This window comes from Vipera berus, assembly GCF_964194415.1.
Source record: "Vipera berus genome assembly, chromosome: 2".
Lineage (NCBI taxonomy): Eukaryota > Metazoa > Chordata > Lepidosauria > Squamata > Viperidae > Vipera > Vipera berus.
In genome coordinates this window covers 278,634,821-278,657,282 of record NC_138203.1, presented here as the reverse complement: position 1 = coordinate 278,657,282, position 22,462 = coordinate 278,634,821, and the positions used below count along the sequence as shown (strand labels likewise).

At 45.2% G+C, this 22,462-nt stretch overlaps 1 protein-coding gene and 1 long non-coding RNA gene across 6 annotated transcripts in view; one reads left to right on the top strand and one right to left on the bottom strand.

Annotated features, from left to right (window-relative positions):
• Positions 1-22,462, bottom strand: part of LOC308661208 (uncharacterized protein) — a 259,267-nt gene that overhangs the window by 134,497 nt on the left and 102,308 nt on the right. The window lies entirely within an intron of this gene.
• On the top strand, positions 10,355-18,487 carry LOC308660991. Its single transcript, XR_014024858.1, has 5 exons — positions 10,355-10,401; positions 11,411-11,493; positions 12,109-12,338; positions 15,157-15,263; positions 15,352-18,487. It is a non-coding gene; the product is annotated as an uncharacterized lncRNA (long non-coding RNA).

The window sequence follows — 22,462 nt, the reverse complement described above, 5'->3', positions numbered from 1 at the left end:
CATTCTCTGTCGTCCCCTTCTTCTATTGCCCTCAATCTTTCCCAGCATTAGGCTGTTCTCCAGTGAGTCCTTCCTTCTCATTAAGTGGCCAAAGTATTTGAGTTTTAGCTTCAGGATCTGGCCTTCTAAAGAGCAGTCAGGGTTGATCTCCTCTAGGACTGACCGGTTTGATCGCCTTGCAGTCCAAGGGACTCGCAGGAGTCTTCTCCAGCACCATAGTTCAAAGGCCTCAATTCTTTGGCGCTCAGCCTTTCTGATGGTCCAACTTTCACTGCCATACATTGCAACTGGGAAGACCATAGCCTTGACTATACGCACTTTTGTTGGCAGGGTGATGTCTCTGCTTTTTAGTGTGCTGTCTAGATTTGCCATGGCTTTCCTCCCCAGGAGCAAGCGTCTTTTAATTTCTTGGCTACAGTCCCCATCTGCAGTGATCTTGGAGCCCAGGAAAATAAAATCTGTCACTACCTCCATTTCTTCCCCATCTATTTGCCAGGAGTTGAGAGGGCCGGATGCCATGATCTTGGTTTTCTTAATGTTTAGTTTCAACCCAAGTTTTGCACTCTCCTTCTTCACCTGCAACAAGAGGCTCTTTAGTTCTTCTTCACTTTCTGCCATTAGAGTGGTATCATCTGCATATCTTAGGTTGTTGATGTTTCTTCCGGCAATCTTAATTCCAACTTTTGATTCATCTAGCCCTGCCTTTCTCATGATGTGCTCTGCATATAAGTTAAATAGGCAAGGCGACAGTATACAGCCTTGCCGGACTCCTTTCCCAATTTTGAACCAATCAGTGGTTCCGTGTCCAGTTCTCACTGTTGCTTCTTGACCCGCATATAGATTTCTCAAGAGACAAATAAGATGGTCTGGTATGCCCATCTCTTTAAGGACTTGCCAGAGTTTGTTATGATCCACACAATCAAAGGCTTTAGCATAGTCAATGAAGCAGAAGTAGATGTTTTTCTGGAACTCTCTAGCTTTCTCCATGATCCAGCGTATGTTAGCAATTTGATCTCTAGTTCCTCTGCCTCTTCGAAATCCTGCCTGTACTTCTGGTAGTTCTCGATCCACATACTGCTGGAGTCTAGCTTGTAGAATTTTAAGCATAACTTTACTAGCATGAGAAATGAGTGCAATGGTGCGATAGTTTGAACATTCTTTGGCACTGCCTTTCTTTGGAATTGGAATGTAAACTGATCTTTTCCAATCCTGTAGCCACTGTTGAGTTTTCCAAATTTGCTGGCAAATTGAGTGTAGCACTTTTACTGCATCGTCTTTTAAGATTTTGAATAGCTCAGCTGGAATACTGTCACCTCCACTAGCTTTGTTGTTGCTCAGCTTTTCTAAGGCCCACTTCACTTCACATTCTAGGATGTCTGGCTCGAGGTCAGTGACCACCTCATTGTGATTATCAGGGACGTTAAGCTCATTCTTGTATAGTTCTTCTGTGTAATTTTGCCACCTCTTCTTAATCTCTTCTGCCTCTGTTAGGTCCCTGCCATTTTGGTCCTTTATCATGCCCATTTTTGCATGAAACGTTCCTTTCATCTCTCCAATTTTCTTGAAAAGATCTCTGGTCCTCCCTATTCTATTGTTTTCTTCCATTTCTTTGCATTGTTCATTTAAGAAGGCATTCTTATCTCTTCTAGCTATTCTCTGGAATTCTGCATTCAATTGGGCGTATCTTTCTTTTTCTCCCTTGCCTTTCGCTTCCCTCCTTTCCTCAGCTATTGGCAAAGCTTCCTCAGAGAGCCATTTTGCTTTCTTGCATTTCTTTTTCTTTGGGATGGTTTTGGTTGCTACCTGTTGTACAATGTCGCGAACCTCTGTCCATAGTTCTTCAGGCACTCTGTCTATCAGATCTAATTCCTTAAATCTATTTGTCACCTCTACTGTATATTCAACAGGGATATGATTTAATTCATACCTGACTGGCCTAGCGCTTTTCCCTACTTTCTTTAATTTAAGCCTAAACTTTGCAACAAGAAGCTCATGGTCTGAGCCACAGTCAGCTCCTGGTCTTGTTTTTACTGACTGTATAGAGCTTCTCCATCTTTGGCTGCAGAGCATATAGTCAATCTGATTTCTGTGTTGACCGTCTGGTGATGTCCATGTGTAAAGCCGTCTCTTGGGTTGTTGGAAAAGAGTGTTTGCTATGACCATCGTATTCTCTTGACAAAATTCTATCAGCCTGTGCCCTGCTTCATTTTGTACTCCAAGGCCAAACTTGCCTGTTATTCCCGTTATCTTTTGGCTTCCTACTTTAGCATTCCAATCCCCCATGATGATAAGGACATCATTTTTGGGTGTTAGTTCTATAAGGTGCTGTAGGGCTTCATAGAACCGGTCAATTTCATCCTCTTCAGCACTGGTGGTTGGGGCATAGACTTGGACTACTGTGATATTGAATGGTTTGCCTTGGATTCGAACTGAGATCATTCTGTCATTTTGAGGATTGTATCCCAGTATTGCTTTTCCTACTCTTTTATTGACTATGAAGGCTACTCCATTTCTTCTGAGGGATTCTTGCCCGCAGTAGTATACCTGATGGTCATCTGAATTAAATTCACCCATTCCTGTCCATTTTAGTTCGCTGATACCTAAGATGTCAATGTTTAGTCTTGTCATCTCTTGTTTGACCACGTCCAGCTTTCCTTGATTCATGGATCTTACATTCCAGGTTCCTATGGAGAAAAAATCTTTACAGCATCGGACTTTCCTTTCACCACCAGACATATCCACAGCTGAGCGTCCTTTCGGCTTTGGCCCAGTCGCTTCATTCTTTCTGGCGCTACTAGTACTAGCCCTCTGCTCTTCCCCAGTAGCATATTGGACGCCTTCCGACCTGAGGGGCTCATCTTCCAGCGTCATATCGTTTTGCCTTTTAGTACTGTCCATAGGGTTTTCATGGCAAAGATACTGGAGTGGTTTGCCATTTCCTTCTCCAGTGGATCACGTTTTGTCAGAACTCTCTGCTATGACCTTTCCGTCTTGGGTGGCCCTGCACGGCATAGCTCATAGCTTCATTGAATTACGCAAGCCCCTTCGCCACGACAAGGCAGTAATCCATGAAGGGGTTATCGAACTGTAACTCTCCTTAAAAGTAACTAAATAATAATAAATCTTATAAATCTACTACTTATTCAAATGCTAAATGAAACTTTTTGGTCCCATATTTATTCTGAATATAATCAATCCATCTTCTCCATTCCAAGATATATCTTTGTTGCGAATGGTCTTTCAAATATGCTGAAATTTTTGCCATTTCTGCCAGGTTCAAAACTTTTAAAGTCCATTCTTCTATAGTAGGCAAATCCTCCTCCTTCCAATATTGCGCTACCAAAAGTCTTGCTGCCGTTATTAAATACAACATCAATTTAGTTTCTATAGCAGTACAGTCTATAATAATACCCAGCAAAAATAATTGTGGAGAAAACTTCTTTTTCTTAAATATCTTCTGCATGTTCCACCAAATTTTAATCCAAAAAGCTTTAACTTTTTTACAAGTCCACCATATATAATACGTTGCATCATCACAACCACACCTCCATCACATTTAGGCTGATAATTTTGATACATAGAGTACATGCCAATTTCTTAGGATCTAAATGCCATCTATAAAACATCTTATAAAAATTCTCTCTTAAATTTGTGCCTGTGTAAATTTTACATTTCTGACCCAGATTGTTTCCCAAGTATCCATCCTTATTGGTTTTTGAATATTCTGGGCCCAGTGCCTGACCCACTCCTGATTAAATGAACCACATATTACTTAGGAGGTACATCGTAGGTCACAAGAAGGGCGACTTTCAATTATGTAATCAGTTTAGTGTGAATTGCAAATTGATGTCACGTCGCGTTTCATACAACCCTAAATTCATTTCATGTGAGCCTTGTTTGTCCTCTGAGCTTGGTTGTTTTCTTGCAGGCGTTTCATTGCCCAACTAGGTAACATTATCAGTTCTAGGTGACATTGTTAGCAATGATGCTGTTCCCTAATTGGGTAATGAAACATCTGCAAGGAAACAACCAAACTCATAGAGGACACCAACCCTGAGCTACAAATAATCCATTCTGGAGCTGAGGCCTCTTGGATCCTCAATTCTTGTCCAGGGTGTTTGGCAGGATCCCCACACAAGTGTTCATTTTTGTTTTACAGGCATCCTGCATAAAAGCTCCACTGTGGAGCAAGCAGGTTTCTTGTGTGATTGAAGAAACTCATCCCTTTGGACTCCTTGGTGTTTCTGGTAGAATCAGCATTACATTTGCGAGAATATGGTACAATATTCAATGTAGTGTAAAGGTTTTCGTGTGTGCAATTAAGGCAACTGTGTGTGTGTACAGTTGTGGTTTTAACCATAAATAAATAAATCTAGTCCCAATCAAGTCCACCTATCTAATCCGGGAGAGCCAGTTTGGCCTAGTGGAGACCCGTGAGTTCAAATCGTGACTCGACCACGAAAGCCAGCTGGGGTCAGTCACTCACTATATCTGGTCCACCTCACAGGGTTCTTGTGAGGAATATACGAGGAGGAAAGTATGTTGGATATGTTCCTTCCTTTGAGCTATTCATAAAAATAATGTAGGCGGAAGATAAATAATAGATGTAAAAAATTAAAATTAACTTTATTCTGCCGTGTGTCTTAGCAGCCTTTCCAGGCCTGTTTCCCCTCTTAGCTACCATGTAGGTAGTCCTCGACTTACGACCACAACTGAGCCCAGAATTTATGTTGCTAAATGTGACATTTGTTAAGTGAGTTTTCGACCCTATTTTAATGACTTTTCTTGCCACCTTTGTTAAGCGAATCGTCACAGCTGTTAAATTAGTATCACCGTTGTGAAGGGAATCTGGCTTCCCCCGTTGACTTTGTCAGAAGGTCGCAAAAGGCTGCCTGGTGACCCTGCAGCTGTCATAAATATGAATCAGTTGCCCAGCGGCTTTTTTTTTTTAATCAGGTGACCGTGGGGGGTTGCTGCAACGGTCATGTGGGAAAAATGGTCGGCAAGTAATTTTCCTCAGTGCTGTGGTAACTTCTTTCCATCACTAGGGTGGAAAGAAGTTACCTCCTCAGGGTGCCTCCGGTCAGGGAATGTCGACTGGTGGCCCCCAGGGGGAGAGCCTTCTCTGTGGGCGCTCCGGCGTTATGGAACCAACTGCCGGTTGAGCTCCGGATGGCATTGGACCTTCGCTCCTTCCGGCGCGGGCTGAAGACCCACTTATTTGAACTAGCTGGTCTGGCCTGATGGGGAACATTAGGGTTTTTTAATGGGTCTTTTATTGTTTTTTATTGTTATTGTAATTTTTAATTGGGCATTTGTTCAATTTCTTTTTAATTTTTGTATTGTTATTTATATATGCCCTGTTAACCGCCCTGAGTCCTTCGGGAGAAGGGCGGTATACAAATTGAATTAATAATAATAATAATAATAATAATAATAATAATAATAATAATAATAATAATAATAATAATAATAATAATAATAATAACAACTAAATCAACTGTTGTAAGTCAAGGACTGGGCTGTTCCCTCAAACTCTCCTTTCCTGTCCTTCGGGCTCTGGGCATCCGGACATGACCTACCCAAAGAGTCTTGAGACTCTGCATAAAACCGCCCCCCCTTCCTCATGGTTTTAAAAGACCCCACCCAACTTAAATTCTCAGGATGGAGGACCATCAGGTAACCTCTGCACCGGTGGCTGTTATGGATCGCTGTAAAACAGGGGTTCCAAACTCAAATTTCATTCAGGGCCACATCAGCATTGCAATTGACCTGGGGGGGGGCAGATGGGTGTGACCAGGATGGGTGCAGTCTACTGGGTAGGTGTGACGAGTGGGTGTGGCCTACTGGGTGGGCATGGCCAGCTGTACATCGTTCGTGTCAAGGGTGCCTATGGGGGCCTGGTCAGGAGTGCGACAGATCCGAGGGTCTCTGGCAGGAGATGGGACCAGGGCAAGTGCCAAGGCATTGATGGTCCACCGGAGGAACCTCACTGTTCCTCTCAGGTCATGTGTGTGTGTGGGGGGTCCTGGATGGTGGTGCAGAGGTCAAATGCCCAGCCCATCCATCAAGCACCTGCGGCGCTAAGCCCAGCCCCACTTCCACAAGCGGGCGCCCCACGGCACTTTCCTCCTCCTCAAGGCTGCTGCTGCTGTGCTTGCTCTCCTTAGCCAGGTTGCTCATGATGGGTAGGAGGGCAAAGTCAAGAGGGAGGCCCACTCCCTCTCCATGTGAGGAGACCTGGCTTTGTATCCAAAGTTTCCTTAGCAATAAGATGGGAGACACTCCCCCTCCAGGATAGGCCAGGAGGAGGGGGCAAGGGGATGGTGAAAGGACAGCCGGGAAGGACTAGGCAGGACTTCCCTGAGATCCATCCATCCATCCATCCATCCTTCCTTCCTTCCTTCCTTCCTTCCTTCCTTCCTTCCTAGCTTCCATCCTTCCTTCCTTCCTTCCTTCCTTCCTCCCTCCCTCCCTCCCTCCCTCCCTTCCTTCCTTCCTTCCTTCCTTCCTAACAGAGTGGTGGGAAAATATCTGAGATGAGGGAGGAAGAAAAACAGGCAAGGAACGCAGCTGGGGAAGTGTCATCCTTAATGAAGAAATGCACCATCGTCGGGATGTGGCCAGCACATGGCCTTTGCCTACTTCACATATCTGGCTTGGTGGGCGCTGGGAGAGGGGATGCCATGAGCAGCGTGAGAGTCGATGTTACCTGCCCAATGCTGCCCAGCCCCAAGCCTGCCCGGTTTTGGCAGGCAGCAAGGTGTTCTCCTCACAGTGCCAAGAGGCTGAGCCGTGGGGCACGAATCTGAAGAGAAGCCCAACGTTGGCTGCCCAGCCCCCTAGCCTTCCCGAAGTAGGCAGGGCCATGTGTTGGCCACTTCCAGGCGATGGTGCCTTTCTTCACTCCTCACAAAGGGTGATACTTCCCCAGGGCTTTTTTTGTAAAAAAAAAAAAAGGTGCCGGAACTCGCAGGTGTCACACAACCCGCCTTGCCTACACTACAAGGTTCCATCCCAAAAAGGTGCCGGAACTGCGTTCTGAGCGTTCTATGAGAAAAAAAGTCCTGGCAGTGCTTTTTTTGTAAAAGAAAAAGGTGCCGGAACTCATATCATGTCACACAACCCGCCTTGTCTACCCTACAAGGTTCCATCCCAAAAAGGTGCCGGAACTGCGTTCTGAGCGTTCTATGAGAAAAAAAGCCCTGGCAGTTCTTTTTTTGTAAAAGAAAAAGTTGCTGGAACTCGCACATGTCATACAACCCGCCTTGCCTACCCTACAATTGTTGTTGTTGTTAGTTGCGAAGTCGTGTCCAACCCATCGCGACCCTATGGACAATGTTCCTCCAGGCTTTCCTGTCCTCTACCATCTTCTACCCTACAAGGTTCCATCCAAAAAAGGTGCCGGAACTCCGTTCTGGGCGTTCTATGAGAAAAAAAGCACTTCCAGGCAATGGTGCCTTTCTTCATTCCTCACAAAGAGGTGATTCCTCCCCCAAGCGTGTGCCCAGGAGGCAGTGCCAACATGCCAGGGGCCGGTCCCTCCCTGTTTTCAGACGGCCTGGTGGAGCTAAGACTGAACACGTATTTCAGCATCGATGACCATCACCAAATTGTACTGTTGGCTCCTGGCCATTCCCTCCCTGTTTCCAGGATGGCTTCGCGGGGCACACATGAAACCACTTCGCGGGCCGGATCTGACCGCCCCAACCCACCCCCCACCCCCCCGGGCCTCGTGTTTCACATGTCTGAAAGCAGGACAAGAAGCAACGGATGGAAACTAGTCAAGGAGAGAAGCAACCTAGAACTAAGGAGAAACTTCCTGACAGTTAGAACAATTAACCAGTGGAACAACCTGCCTCCAGAAGTGGTGAATGCTCCAACACTGGAGGTTTTTCAGAAGAGACTGGACAGCCATTTGACTGAAATGAAATAGGGTTTCCTGCCTGAGCAGGGGGTTGGACTAGATGGCCTCCAAGGTCCCTTCCAACTTATTATTATTATTATTATTATTATTATTATTATTATTATTATTATTATTATTATTATTATTATTATTATTATTATTATTAATCAGAGGGGGGGACGGGGACGCCTAAAACAGGCACGGCTCCTTTGGCAGCTGCCCGGCTTCACACAAGCCCTGGAGCAGGAAGAGCAGCCCCGCTTCCAGCCCTCCGGGAGGGACGCTCTTCCCATGGGCAGAGGAAACCTCTGCAAGGGATCCCGTCGGAGGATCAGGGGAGGTTTCGGAGCACGTGATCCTGGCTGGGAGGGGGGAAGAGAAGGGGCGGTGAAGGGGCGGGGCTTCCAAATGGAGGCGGAGCCCAGGAGGAGATCAGAAGCCCCGCCCCCGACTCGATCCTCCCACTCGCTGGATTTCCGTTTCCTTCGTCGTTTCTCTTTTATCCTTGGCAGGATCGGCGCCGGATCCCTCGGGAGAGGCTTCTGGATCCCGATCCGGGCAGGTCTGGCTGCTCTCCTCCCTCCGGCCTTCGGGGCGCCCCTCCCGCCAGGAGAGCTTTTCCCCGCAAGCAGAAAGGTAGCTGCGAATCCGCCTCTTCGTCCTGCAGGGATTTCCTTGGGGAGATTCGGCTCTGGCGTCGCCTGCCGGGAGCGGATCCCTCCCTTCCCTCCAGAGGGGCAAAGGGGGATCCCTCCCCGGGCTGGATCTGCCCCCTCCTCGCCCGGCCGAGGCTCCCCGCGGGGCTCCGGAAAAAAGGGTTTGGGGGAAGTTACTCCAGAAGGTCTCTCTGTGGTCCGTCAGAGCAGGAGATCTCTGAGCATGGATATCCCGCAAGTGCGGCTGAACAAATGGAGTGAGCGGAGCTTTAAAAGATTTGTTGAGATTTGTAATGTGATCTCAACACAGACTGGCCTCGTTGCAACGGGGAGGGGAGGGTTGGGGGAGGGGGAAGAAAACCAGTTTAAATTAGTTAAATTGAGCTCATGCTGTCCTAACTCACAAAAGGGATCCTCTTTCTTTGTGCTCTGTCTAAAAGGCGAAAAATAAAATCCTTTGTTTTCAGGCTAATCTATTACTTTGCTTCTGTTTTTAAAAGATGGGTAGAATTTCTAAACTTTACATTTTCCTTGTTTTGCCCAGAAGAGGCTGTGATGTGGCAGCCCCTTTTTGGTGGATGTTGAGGCTGGTCTTGTGAGCAGGTAAAAAAAAAAACCTGATGAGCAAAAGGCTGCCTTTCCTAATTGTACATATTTGTGCTCTGTGTCAGAATCCATTTATATCACATTTCATAAATGTATAGGTAGAACAATGTGCTTATTCTGGGGATTCTGCCATCTCTCCGAAGGGGGGGAGGAGAGGTCAGACTTTAGGCATCTTCAAACAACAGGGAACATTTGAACAAAAAAGGAAGCAATAACCATAAAACCAAGGAGAGTTCCCTTTCCCATGGAAGGGCCTGACATCTGACCAAATGGATGAGGGGAGGGGCTGAAATGGGAATGCTTTATATAGGATTGAAATGTAACTTTGTTAGATTCCGTCTTGTATTGCCACAATCGATTCCATCCTAGTAAACATTTTCCTTTGGGACTAAACTTGCATCCAAGAGTTCTTATTTCCTAAGATGTGGATTGAGGTGGGTCCTGACACTCTGTCTAAAAGGCGAAAAATAAAATCCTTTGTTTTTCAGGCTAATCTATACTTTGCTTCTGTTTTTAAAAGATGGGTAGAATTTCTAAACTTTACATTTTCCTTGTTTTGCCCAGAAGAGGCTGTGATGTGGCAGCCCCTTTTCGGTGGATATTTTCCAAAGGAAGTTTTGAGGCTGCTCTTGTGAGCAGGTAAAAAGAAAAAAAAACAAGCCGATGAGCAAAAGGCTGCCTTTCCTCATTGTACCTATTTTTGAAACACTTGTCTGGAAAGAGCAGCCCTTTTCACACATGCTCTGCCCCATCTGATCTCCTTGGTCTTCCTTTGAGTTTTACTACTCACAACTCTGCCTTTGTCCCTGTTGGACTTGATCTTGCTGGTTTCTTCCATTTTAGCTCATCAAGATCTTCTTGAATCACGATTCTGTCTCCATTATTTTGTATCCTCAACAAATAATTCCATATTCTCCTCCCGCTTTCAGGTCATTTACAGATTATGTTCTGCATCTGAGCCTTTTTCATTTCTCTTTGCAGGAAACCAGTGAGGATGTGGCCGTGAGCTCCACAGAGGAGTAGGGGGGCGTTCTTGGATCGGGACCCACCAACCTTTGGCCGGGAATCCATTCTAGAGAAATAGGAAATCGTGGCCCAGTTGGAGAAGCAGCTTCCTGCACAAAGAGCCATTTGATTAAGAGAAATCAAACTGGTCAGCAGTGAGGATCATCCCTGGCCTTGACTCAGAGTGGGAACAAGTGACCTAGAGACCTCTTAGCTGCAGCTTTAAAGGTGAGTTGACAAATGTTGGTTAGATCTTGGTTTGAAGAATAAACATATAGATTTTAAATATTTATTTGACAAAATAAAATGCAATGAATTTGGAATTTTGGTCCCAGGGTGCTGGGTGAAGGCATAATTTAGTTCCATTACAGACTATACGTTGATCGCGTTTGGTCAGCCAATTACGAATCCATCTGGTGGTGATGCTGTGTGTCTCACATTTTACTAATTCTGTCACTTAGTCCAAAAATGTAATAGGTTTTTTCGCCCATGATCTATTTTTGACAAAGCCATGTTGGCTTCTAGTAATAGCTTTGTTTCTAGACATTCGCAGATCCATTGTTTATTTTTTCTAGGATCTTAATAATAATAATAATAATAATAATAATAATAATAATAATAATAATAATAATAATAATAATAATAAGTTGGAAGGGACCTTGGAGGTCATCTAGTCCAACCCCCTGCTCAGGAAGGAAACCTTATACCATTTCAGGCAAATGGCTGTCCAGTCTCTTCTTAAAAACCTCCAGTGTTGGAGCATTCACCACCTCTGGAGGCAGGTTGTTCCACTGGTTAGTTGTTCTAACTGTCAGGAAGTTTCTCCTTAGTTCTAGGTTGCTTCTCTCCTTAACTAGTTTCCATCCGTTGCTTCTTGTCCTGCCTTCAGGCGCTTTGGAGAATAGCTTGACTCCCTCTTCTTTGGGGCAGCCCCTGAGATATTGGAACACTGCTATCATGTCACCCCTCACCCTTCTCTTCATTAAACTACACATACCCAATTCCAGCAACCGTTCCCTATATGTTTTAGCCTCCAGTCCTCTAATCATCTTTGTTGCTCTTCTCTGTACCCTTTCTAGAGTCTCAACATCTTTTTTAAATCGTGGTGACCAAAACTGGATGCAGTATTCCAGGTGTGGCCTTACCAAAGCATTGTAAAGTGGTATTAGTACTTCACTTGATCTTGATTCTATCCCTCTGTTAATGCAGCCTAGCACTGTGTTGGCTTTTTTGGCAGCTGCAGCACACGGCTGGCTCATATTGAAGTGATTGTCTACTAGGACTCCAAGATCCCTCTCACAGTTACTACTATTGAGCAAGGTACCACCTATACTATACCTATGCATTTGATTTTCCTGCCTAAATGTAGAACCTTACTTTTTCACCATTGAATTTCATTTTGTTAGATAGTGCCCAGTGTTTGAGTCTGTCCAGATCCTCCTGTATTTTAAGCCTATCTTCTGGAGTATTGGCTATTCCTGCCAGCTTGGTGTCGTCTGCAAATTTGATGAGTTCCCCATCTATCCCCTCATCCAAATCGTTAATGAAGATATTGAAGAGCACTGGGCCCAGAACAGAGCCCTGGGGCACCCCACTACACACTTCTTTCCATGTGGATGCAATTCCATTGAGGACCAAACGCTGAGTACGGCCTATCAGCCAGCTACGAATCCATCTGGTGGTGATGCTATCTAACCCACATTTTTCTATCTTATCAAGTAGTAGGTTGTGATCTACTTTATCAAATGTCTTACTGAAGTCCAAGTAAATTATATCTACAGCATTCCTCTGGTCCACTAATTTTGTCACTTGGTCAAAGAATGTAATAAGATTTGTCTGGCATGATCTGTTTTTGACAAACCCATGTTGATTTTTAGTGATGACTTTTTTTGCATCTAGGTGTTCGCTGATTTGTTGTTTGATTATCTTTTCCAGAATCTTCCCAGGTATTGAGGTCAGGCTGATAGGTCTGTAGTTTCCAGGATCTATTTTTTGAAGATGGGAACTACATCAGCTCTCTTCCAGTCCTCTGGTAGTTCCCCAGTGCTCCAGGATCTTTGAAAAATATAGTTCAGTGGTTCTGAGATCACGTCTGCCAGTTCCTTGAGAACCTCGGGGTGTTATCCATCTGGTCCTGGTGATTTGAACTCATTTAGGCTGGACAGGTGCTCACTTACCATTTTCTTGCCTATCTTAACTTGCATTTCTATTCTGTTTTTTATGGCACTGGTTTGGGTAGGTTGCACTGTTTTTTCCCTTTCTGTAAAGACAGATGCAAAAAACGAATTAAATAGTTCTGCTTTCTCCCTATTGCTTGTCACCTTCTTGCCACTTTCCCCTACTAATGGACCAATCATTTCCTTAACTTTTTTCTTGTTTTTCATATATTGAAAGAAGCATTTTTTGGTATTTTTGACTTTGGTTGCAAGCCTTAGTTCATTTTGAGCCTTAGCTTTCCTCACTTCATCTTTACAGGCACGGGCTATTTGCTGATATTCTGACTTAGTTATGTGCCCCTCTTTCCAATTCTTATTTATTTATTTATTAAATTTATATACCGCCCTTCTCCCGGAGGACTCAGGGCGGTGAACAGGGCATATAAATAGAAATACAAAAGTTAAAAAAAGGATTAAATAATTGCCCAATTAAAACAATCACAATATAAAACCCATTAAAACCCTAACGTTCCCCCATCAGGCCAGGCCAGCTTGTTCAAATAAATGGGTCTTTAGCCCGCGCCGGAAGGAGTGAAGATCCGGTGCCGTCCGGAGCTCAACCAGCAGTTGGTTCCATAAAGCCGGGGCGCCCACAGAGAAGGCCCTCCCCCTGGGGGCCACCAGCCGGCATTCTCTGACCGGAGGCACCCTGAGGAGGCCCTCTCTGTGGGAACGCACAGGGCGGAGGGAAGTCGACGCCGGCAGCAGGTGGTCCCCGAGGTATTCCGGACCCATGCCATGTAAGGACTTAAAGACCATCACCAAGACCTTGAACCTCACCCGGAAGACAACTGGTAACCAATGCAGCTCGCAGAGCAAAGGTGCAATATGGGAGTATCGGGAAACTCCCAGGACAACTCTCGCGGCCGCATTCTGTACCAGTTGGAGCCTCCGAGTGGTCTTCAAGGGAAGCCCCATGTAAAGAGCATTGCAGTAGTCCAGACGAGAGGTCACGAGCGCATGAGTGACCGTACACAGGGCATCCCGGTCCAGATAGGGCCGCAACTGACGCACCAGGCGAACCTGAGCAAAAGCCCCCTAGTCACGGCTACTATGTGATCTTCCAAAGTAAGCCGTGAATCTAGGAGGACTCCCAAGTTGCGAGCCCTATCCACGGGGGGTAAAAACTCATACTTGTCCTTTTTATCCTTCAATTTATCAGAGAGTTCTTTATGCAGCCATGCTGGTTTCTTTTGAGAGCTGTTACTTTTCTTATTTGTTGGTATTGTACTAGACTGGGCCTTTATTATCTCACTTTTCAAAATTTCCCAAGCTTCTTGAGTTGTTTCCCCCTTTAGGATTCTCATCCATGGAATTCTTCCCATGGTCTCTCTACGTTTATTGAAATCTTTCCAGGTATTGATGCCAGCAAGATTGATCTGTAGTTTTCTGGATCCATATTTTTCTTTCTTTTGTAGGATTTTATAAAATATACAAAACATTTCACCAGGAAGTCAGGATCAAGTAGTCGTGGAGCTCATAAGTGCAAACTCGGAGGAAGGAAGGAAGAAAAGGAATTAGAAATGGGTGGCTTGGTTATACTAGCCTCAATTCTCTTTCCTTCTCTTACGTGATGCCTTATTTTTTTCCTGATTCCTATAGTTCATTCTGGACTTACTATTACAATTCAGACTGGAATCTTGGTCATTGCGTGAAGCGGTCATTGAGATGTGACTTGGCTGCTTTGCTCAAATATTATAATCCTGCTCTTATGGGCCTAGTTGTTAAGCAGTTTCACGGGTCATTAAGCAGACAAAGTCTCAAGTGAGGAATCTGGGGTTGTCTGAAGTGGGCAGGAGAGGCCATGTGAATGCTGTCACAGGGCACGTGCGAGTTGACGGGTTCCTGGAGAAGCTTAGAGATGCTTTGGGACACCTTGCATGGAAACATGTATGAAACATGCGGCATAGAGAATGGCACAAGGCTGCAAAGGCCTCCGGTCTTGGCTTTGAAGTTGCATTTCTCAGTGACAATGATGACACTGGTCAGATGTCCAGTCCTGGGGTCAGTGGGAGCTGGCTCAGGCCCCCAGGCCTCTATTTAAGACCCAGGTCCACCCCAGCATTGCTATGCATCAGGATTGTTTTTGCATAGCCAGGCTGACACAGTGCACACTTTTAGAGGGGGGGCAGCTTGACATCCCACCTCAGCACCCCCCAACTCATGGGTGACCTGTGCCTGATCCCCAGGACCAACCCCACCCCCGAGGCACCCCCACAACCATTGCCTAGGCCAGGGGTAGGCCACCTTGGCTCTTTTATGACTCGTGGACTTCAACTCCCAGAATTCCTGAGACAGCCATGCTGAGGGGAAAGGGAGAGGTTTCCAAGCTGAGCCGTGCTGGGTCAGGAATTCTGGGAGTTGAGGTCCACGAGTCATAAAAGAGCCAAGGTTGCCTATCCCTGGCCGTAGACCTCCCTCCACTTAAGAACTCCCAAGGTTACTGAATGATTGCAACCAGTGTGTGGGATTATACTTGTAGAGAGAAGTGGTCACATGACCTCTCAGCTAACCACTGCTTCCATGAAAGACCAAAATTCCAGTCCCAACTGTGGTCATAAGTTGAGGACATCTCTCCTAGAGATGTGGGGCCTCCATCACTGGAGATTTTCTCTCATGTATATTGAGGACCCTTCCCTGGGCAGAGGGTGGGACTGGAAGACCTTCTTAGTGCCTTCCAAGGCTAAGCTTTTGTGATTTCTCAAAAGGAAATAATATTCTTCCTTTCTTTTTCTTTCTAACACCGGATGAAATATTGTGACCAAAGATTTACCTGGAAGCCAACTATCAACAGAGAGGAGAAATTCATCCCAAGGCAGCAAGTGCCAGAAAGCATGGAGCCTGGGAAACTCTTGGATCCTCCGTCTGACACAGGTAGCACTCCGGAAAACCAGGAAAGAACCCATGAATGCTCAGAGTGTGGGAAATCCTTCGTTCATTGGTCCCTCCTTTTGACCCACAGGAAGGTCCATGTGGGAATCGGATCCAGTCAAGGTTTGGAGAGTGAGAAATCCTTTTCTGGAAAAGAATCGAAAGATCCCAAAAGCCCCCCCAGCCAAAAACCCTATGAATGTGAGGAATGCAACTTATCCTTTGGTCGAAAGTCACACCTTCTTAGACATCAGAAAATCCACACTGCAGAGAAAGCTTTTCAGTGTCTGGAATGTGGGAATTTTTTCCGTGAAAAATCCAGTCTCAGAAACCACACGAGAATTCACACAGGGGAGAAACCTTACAAGTGTTGGCAATGTGGGAAGAGCTTTTCTCAGAACTCAAGTCTTTGGGCCCATGAGAGGATTCATACGGGAATAAAACCTTACAAATGCTTTGAGTGTGGAAAATGTTTCTCCCAGAGTTCAGGTCTTCGTAGTCATGAGAAAACGCACAGAGAGGAGAAAAAGGAAAAGTGCCTCGAATGTGGGAAATATTTTTCCACAAAATCAAATCTGCTTCAACATCAGAGACGTCACACTGTAGACAGACCCTATGAATGCCCAGAATGTGAGAGACGATTTGTGGATTCTTGTGAATTTCAAAGACACCAGAAACGGCACAAAGGATTGCTACCCTATAAATGTATGGAATGTGGGAAAAGTTTTATTTCGCCAAGCCAACTTCAGATTCATCAGAGAATCCACACAGGGGAGAAGCCATACAGATGTGAGGAGTGTGGAAAATGCTTTACCCAAAAACAAAACCTTGGAAGCCATCAGAGGTTCCACACGGAAGAGAAGCCGTACAGATGCCTAGAATGTGGGAAACGTTTTAGACACAAGGGGAACCTCTGGAGCCATCATAAAACCCACACGGGGGAGAAGCCACATCAATGCAATGAATGTGGAAAATTTTATAGCACTACATCAGCCCTTAGAAGTCACGTGAAAATTCACACAGGGGAAAAAAACTACAAATGTTTCGACTGTGGGAGAGCATTTGCTTATTCATATTCCCTTATAAGTCACAGCCGAATCCATACAGGAGAGAAAAATCACAAATGCTCAGAGTGTGATAAATGTTTTTCACGGAAAGATACTCTTGTGATACATCAGCGAATCCACACTGGAGAAAAACCATATAAATGTCTGGAGTGTGGGCAATGTTTTGCCCATTCGTCCACACTTCGCATGCATGAGCAGCCTTATAAGTGTGCAGAGTGTGAAAAAACGTTTCATTGTAAATCAAATCTAAAAATGCACCAGAAATTCCATAGCAGAGATAAATCTCCTCAGTTGTGAACAATGTTGGAAGACGTTTTGCAACAGACACATCTTAACATTTACCAGGAACATGACACAGTCCCAGAAGGGAAATCCTACAAATGTTTGATGCGCAAAAAAAAATATTTTTTCTAGTGAAGCAACCTCAAATACTAGGAGAGAGTACACAATGAGGGAAAAGGGCGTAAGTGTTGGGAATGTGAGGATGTTTTCCTCACAAAGCCGCATTAGTAACTTGCCAGAGGGATTACACAGAAGAGTTATAAATGTGTGGGGAGTATGTATAATGTTTTGCAGAGTACAGGTAGTCCTTAAGTTTTGGCCACAATTTGGAATGGATTTCTAGTCACAAATTGCCTACAGTCCTAAATCAAGGCACCCAGGTATTTTTGTTAATTCTTACTAGCCGTTTGTGGATCAGTGAGGAGAACTGAAGATTCAGCTGAGGAGAAAATGGGGGTGGGTGGGGGGAGGGTGGAATTAGGATGCATCCGGTTGCTTATTTAGCAATAAAATATTGATGTTGAATATATGTTGGCTGAGGATAAAGATTGAAAGTTTCTTTTTCCTATTGTCATTTTTGGCGGGTTTTCTTAGGGATCGGTTACAAACAGTGAGGGTCGGCTCTTTGTCCACCCCCCTGAAGCTTTGCACCGGCACGCCACAGGGCTGTGTGCTTAGCCCCTACCTGTACTCTTTATACACTTATGATTGTGTATCATCTGACCCATCCACTGCGATAATCAAGTTCGCAGATGATACAACTGTGGTGGGTCTTATTACAGGTGGGGATGAGACAGCATATAGGGCGGAGGTACAAAAACTATCCATATGGTGTAGTAACAACAACTTGCACCTAAACATCGGCAAGACGAAAGAGATGGTGTTAGACTTCCAGAGAAAAAAGGAGGAACCTGCCCCACTTTACATCGGAGAGAACTGTGTAGAGAGAGTTTCCTCCTTTAAATTTCTGGGAGTCTACCTCTGTGAAGATCTGACCTGGAAAGTTAACACAACCCAGGTGGCTAGAAAGGCCCAACAGAGGCTTCACTTTCTTAGGGTCTTGCGGAAGAACAGGGTAGAACAACAGCTAATGACCCTCTTTTACCGGTCTACTATAGAGAGTGTCCTCTCGTATGGTATTGTGGTTTGGTATGCTGGTCTGACAGCCGTGGATAGGAAAGTATTACAGAGGGTAGTGAGCACAGCACAAGACATTGTGGGCTGTTCCCTGACACCACTGGATGACCTCGCCAGGGCTCGTTGCCTTGGAAGAGTGAGGAAGATTCTCAGGGATGACTCACACCCTGGACGGTATCTCTTTACTCTCCTACCGTCCGGTAGGAGATATAGGAATATAGCCAGCCGTACCAACAGGCTGAAAAATAGCTTTTATCCGTGGGCTGTTAGGCTTTTAAATGGGACATAATCTTATGCAGAATTGACTTGGGAGGCCGGTGTGTGGTGTAGTTGGTTCACATAGTGTGGTGGGATGGAGGGTTTGTTGTCACTGTGTGTTGGGGGGAGAGAGCACAGGGGGGGGGAGGCTCAGCTAATCTCAATGTACACATGTTGTACTTTGACAATAAAGGTTTATTATTTTATTATTTTTATCACATCCTCTTTTTCATATATTCACACAGAGATATTTGTATTAGGTTTCTTCCTTTGATTTGTGAACATAATCCTTAATAAAATTATTGTTCAAAATAATCAAGAGAGCTGTTTTCAGGGAGTTTAAGAAAAGTCAAGATGGGAGTCAGATTGTGGCGCACTCTGCAGTCAAAGGCCTGCTGCTTTTTAGCTGTGTATGTGATGCCCTTCAAAACAGCCGCCATCTTGGTTCTTTTGACTCCACCTTCCCTTGCTGGACACTTCAGACTTCCCGGGTTGAATTGAAAGGTGTAGATTTTGGATGAACTTTTGGGAAAAATGTCCTCGTGGATTGGGATGGACCCCTGCTCTTAAGGGCAGATCGTTGGTGGCTATTTATATGTGCCTGACCCACTCCTGATTAAATGAAGCACATCTTACTTAGGAGGTACATCGTAGGTCACAAGAAGGGCAACTTTCAATTATGTAATCAGTTTAGTGTGAATTGCAAATTGATGTCACGTCGCGTTTCATACAACCCTAAATTCATTTCATGTGAGCCTTGTTTGTCTGTGTACTTGAAGTGCTCATGATGGAGGCCACCAGTGGCTATTACAGACCACTCTTAAGACATAAAGATATCAAAATTAAAAACTCCCAGAGTTAAAATATTTACCATCCAGTTAAGAGGCAACACCAAAAAAAGTCTTCTGGCAGCTGTCAAAAAAGGCAGCTGTAGATTGCTGGGACTTTGAAGGGTCCCTGAGTGGTTGGTTCCCACCGTGGGAGATGAAACAAAGGCAAGAGGTCCACAGCAGAGAAACTGCATTTATTGACCGACGGTCCAAGCCCTTTCCCAGCCTCCTCTCTCAGGGTTGGATAGGGAGGTCATGGATGAAGGCTGCAGAAAGCCTTCATGCTTCCTAGGAGATCCCTTCTTTGATTGACAGCCACAGTCCAGCCCAGGAATGGATGAGGTTCCCTCTCAACTGATGGAAGGATGAGAAGCTCCATGTGCTGAGACAATAAGGGGCTCTTTGGCCAGAGCTGGTGGGAGGACCTTGGTGTCTTCTGAGCTTGTTTGTTTTCTTGTAGGCGTTTTATTGCCCAACTAGGTAACATCTAGGTGACATTGTTAGCAGTGATGCTGTTCCCTAACTGGGTAATGAAACATCTACAAGGAAACAACCAAACTCATAGAGGACACCAACCCTGAGCTACAAATAATCTATTCTGGAGCTGAGGACTCTTGGATCCTCGATTCTTGTCCGGGGTGTTCGGCAGGATCCCCACACAAGTGTTCAGTTTTGTTTTACAGGCATCCTGCATAAAAGCTCCACTGTGGAGCAAGCAGTTTTCTTGTGTGATTGAAGAAACTCATCCCTTTGGACTCCTTGGTGTTTCTGGTAGAATCAGCATTACATTTGCGAGAATATGGTGCAATATTCAATGTAGTGTAAACTACATTGATACCCCCGTTGTGTTTCATGTGACCCAACATTCAGTTAACGTGAGGCTTTTCTGTGTGCAATTAAGGCAACTGTGTGTGTGTACAGTTGTGGTTTTAACCATAGATAAATAAATCTAGTCCCAATCAAGTCCACCTATGTAATCCGGGAGAGCCAGTTTGGCCTAGTGGAGACCCGTGAGTTCAAATCGTGACTCGACCACGAAAGCCAGCTGGGGTCAGTCACTCACTCTATCTGGCCCACCTCACAGGGTTCTTGTGAGGAATATACGAGGAGGAAAGTATATTGGATATGTTCCTTCCTTTGAGCTATTCATAAAAATAATGTAGGCGGAAGATAAATAATAGATGTAAAAAATTAAAATTAACTTTACTCTGCCGTGTGTCTTAGCAGCCTTTCCAGGCCTGTTTCCCCTCTCAGCTACCATGTAGCTAGTCCTTGACTTACGACCACAACTGAGCCCAGAATTTATGTTGCTAAATGTGACATTTGTTAAGTGAGTTTGTCAGAAGGTTGCAAAAGGCTGCCTGGTGACCCTACAGCTGTCATAAATATGAATCAGTTGCCCAGCGGTTCAGTTTTTGATCAGGTAACCGTGGGGGGGGGGGGTTGCTGCAACGGTCGTCTGGGAAAAATGGTTGGCAAGTAATTTTCTTCAGCGCTGTGGTAACTAAATCAGCAGTTGTAAGTCGAGGACTGGACTGTTCCCTCCCCCTCTCTCTCCCCTTTCCTGTCCTTCGGGCTCTGGGAATTGGGACATGACCAATCCAAAGAGTCTGAGACTCTGCATAACCCGCCCCCCTTCCTCATGGTTTTAAGAGACCCACCCCACCCCACCCACCCAATTTAAATTCTCAGGATGGAGGACCATCAGGTAACCTCTGCACCGGTGGCTGTTACGGATTGCTGTAAGATTTGAAGCTTATTTAGATTAAGAGCAGCTGGGTGGAAAATTATATATAGATATAGATATATAGATTAGAAGGGATGCGGTGGCTCAGTGGGTTAGGACGCTGAGCTTGTCGATCAGAAGTTCGGCAGTTTGGCGGGTCGAATCCCGAGTGCCGCGTAACAGAGTGAGCGCCTGTTACTCGTCCCAGCTTCTGCCCACCTAGCAGTTCGAAAGCACGTAAAAATGCAAGTAGAAAAATAGAGACCACTACGGTGGGAAGGTGACAGCGTTCCGTGCGCCTTTGGCGTCTAGTCATGCCGGCCACATGACCACGGAGACGTCCTTGGACAAGCGCTGGCTCTTCGGCTTTGAAACGGAGATGAGCACCGGCCCCTAGAGTCGGAAATGACTAGCACGCATGTGCGGGGGAACCTTTACCTTTACCTTATATAGATTAGATCAGTGCTTTTTTTGTAAAAGAAAAAGGTGCCGGAACTCACACATGTCATACAACTCGCGTTGCCTACCCTACAAGGTTCCATCCAAAAAAAGGTGCCGGAACTCCGTTCTGAGCGTTCTATGACAAAAAAAGCCTTGGATTAGATATAGACAGGGCTTTTTTCCTCATAGAACGCTCAGAACGGAGTTCCGGCACCTTTTTTTGGATGGAACCTTGTAGGGTAGGCAAGGCGGGTTGTATGACATGTGTGAGTTCTGGCACCTTTTTCTTTTACAAAAAAAAGCACTGGATATATATACATATACATACATATATATATATATATATATATATATATATATATATATATATATATACATACACACACACACACACACATATATACATATATATATATATATATATATATATATATATATATATATATATATATATATATATATATATATATATATATATATATATATATATATATATATATATATATATATATATATATATATATATATATATATACACATACACATATACACATACACATATACACATACATATACATATATACATACATATATACATACATATACATACATATATATATACATATATATATACATATATATACATATACATATACATATACATATACATATATATATATATATATATATATATATATACACACACATACAGCGATCAAACATTTGAGCAGGTATAAAAAGTTAACCGTAGATTTGCTGCCAGTTCGTGCACTTTGAACGGAGCTCCAAAACAAAATATATACAAAAAGGCATCATTTATCTGGCCTCATTCAAACAACACAGGTAGACTGGAGCAGGAGGGGCGGCTCCCCATGGACAGAGGAACCCTTGACGGCCGTCGGAGGGAGAGAGAGAGAGACGGCTTCGGACCACGTGACCCCGGATGGGAGGAGGGATTGGGGAAGGGCGAGGGCAGGGGCGGAGCCCGAGAGAACAGAAGCCCCGCCCCTACCCTCCCACTCGCTGGATCTCCGCTCCCCTCCCGCTTGTCCTGCTTCGCCCTGGGAGGATCGGCGCTGGATCCCCACGGGAGAGGCTTCTGGATCCCGATTCCGGACAGATCTGGCTGCTCTCCTCCCTCCGGCCTTCGGGGCGCCCCTCCCGCCAGGAGAGCTTTTCCCCGCAAGCAGAAAGGTAGCTGCGGATCCGCCTCTTCATCCTGCAGGGATTTCCTTGGGGAGATTCGGCTCTGGCGTCGCCTGCCGGGAACGGATCCCTCCCTTTCCTCCTGGGGGGCAAAGGGGGGATCCCTTCCCCGGGCTGGATCTGCCCCCTCCTCGCCCGGCCAAGGATTCCCCGCGGGGCTCCGGGTGGTGTTACAAGGAACTTTGGGGATTTTGCTCCAGAAGGTCTCTCTGCGGTCCGGCAGAGCAGGTGTGTGTGTGTCTGTGTGTGTATTTG